This window comes from Mizuhopecten yessoensis, unplaced genomic scaffold, assembly GCF_002113885.1.
Source record: "Mizuhopecten yessoensis strain PY_sf001 unplaced genomic scaffold, ASM211388v2 scaffold6891, whole genome shotgun sequence".
NCBI lineage: Eukaryota > Metazoa > Mollusca > Bivalvia > Pectinida > Pectinidae > Mizuhopecten > Mizuhopecten yessoensis.
In genome coordinates, this window is record NW_018406776.1 from 107,040 (window position 1) to 109,363 (window position 2,324).

A 2,324-nucleotide genomic window follows, 5' to 3' on the forward strand; every position below is an offset into this window, starting at 1 on the left:
AGTATATGTACTCTGTATAACAGTATATGTACTCTGTATAACAGTATATATACTCTGTATAGCAGTATTTGTACTCTGTGTAACAGTATATATACTCTGTATAACAGTATGTGTACTCTGTATAACAATAAATATATTCTGTATAACAGTATATGTACTCTGTATACTAGTATATGTTCTCTGTATAACAGTATATGTACTCTGTATAACAGTATTTAAACTCTGTATAACAGTTTATGTACTCTGTAACAGTATATGTACTCTGTAACAGTATATGTGAAGTTGAAGATATTATAAAAATTCTAGATGTATTAGCCATAAAATGCTCAAATTATTATCTAGCGAGATTTCTGTACCGCTATCCATTATTTTTAATTATTCTCTGTCTTCTTGTACATATACTGATAACTGGAAAATCGCTCATGTTATGCCTATCTATAAAGCGAATGATGCAAGTATTACCTCCAATGACAGACCGATTTCATTGATAAGCTGTTATTGAAAACTGTTTGAGCGTTTGGTTTATAAACATGTATATAACTTTTTGATTGAAAACGACCTTTTTTACAAAGATCATTCAGGATTTTTATCTAACCATTCCACGACACATCAACTTATTGAGCTATATCATTCAATAGTTATCTATTTAGACAATTACGAACATTCTCTATTAATATTTTGTGATTTTTCAAAAGCTTTTGACCGCATCTGGCACAGAGGTCTAATACATAAATTGAATAATTATGGCATTCCTGGCCCTCTTCTTCAGTGGATTGTTATATATATAGCATATATTATTGTGAACCATCCAATTGTGTGATTAACTAATATTACATAAGTACTATAGTTACATTTGTATGTTTTTGGTGTAAGGGAAGTAATTCCAATTGTAACGTCAGGCATGTTCTCCCTTGAAGGGAACTCTTTAATTTGGAAGAAAATAAAGTGAAGATCACGAAAAGGAACGGTTGTGTGTGTTAATATTCTGCCAAGCGAGTCCCCATTACAGACAATTAACGCAACCCGTTACATGGTGGAGAATCCAAAACCGTAAGATGTAGTTTCGTGACATTTCCAGCCGACCGTTGTTGGTTGGACCACAGCAAGGGAGTGTCCTCATTTATAAGAAGATGCAGAGTGCTTGGGTCTGAACACGTGGTAATGGCGGCATTGTAAGATGAATCGATATTTGAACTGGCAACTGCTATAATTTCAACCATGCTACTTCCGGACAATTTACTTAAGGTGCTTGATCATTACAGTGTCGAATACAGCAATTGGATTCCATCGTATGTTATTAAGGAGAATGGATTTTCTATCACATGGACCAAATTGTTACCTCATTGTAACAAGGACTTCGGGAGTGATAATGGTTGTGCCCAAAGTAATGTACCGGGTACTGCAATTATATCTACGCCTAGCAACAACCAACGACGTAAACACAAGTCGCCGTCACAGATTCGCCACGAGAAAAAGCGACGAAAGCAGTGGCTACTTGACCGGAAGCGGCGTGATTTAGGTACTAAAGTTATTAAGGCGAATACAAAGCAGGTGTGTGTTGATACAAACCAGACTGATGTTGTGGTACACAGTGCTCCAGATGACGCCCCAGAGACAGTTGGTTCTACTTCGGATAGTAAGTGTAACATCCAACATAAGGACACGTCTAGGCCTGTTTTAGAGTATCTTGGTGACCCGTGTACGGATACAAGTTCTGGTTATAGGCCCGATCGAGTGAAAACTGGACTTTGTGGACAGTCATTTTCTGGTCAGTCATTTGCTTCTAAAGATGCACCCTACACTTCGTCAGGACTTAACACGTCAGAGACTGTGAATGGAATGTGTAACACCAAACCCTCTACAGAATATGCTGTTTGTTCAGTGACTGAAGTGACACCTAGAGTTGTTGATGTTCGTGATGTTTCTAACTCGGAGCAGTTCAACTCAATGTCTATCAACAGTAAAGATCTGTTTGCATATCTGACTGGCCAGCGGAAAGACTTACCTGCACATGTCAAATGATGTGTAATCTACTGACATTGGAGATGTAAATTGTCCCATATTCTAAAATGAAGACATTCCGTGATTGATAATAATGACAATCTTCCGTACTCATTTCATAATATGCCAATTATTCTTCCATTGGTTTGTGCAGAAACTGATAGTCAAATCTTGATACGTTTCTAGTTTCATCATTTTCTTTTACTGTTTGAATTGCTAATTGTATCATATAATTGTTGAGCCAGATGGGAACAGTGTCATTCCTACCACTTGTCGAGTTGGATGGGAACAGTGTCATTCCTATTTTTGTTTAAATTGTAAAT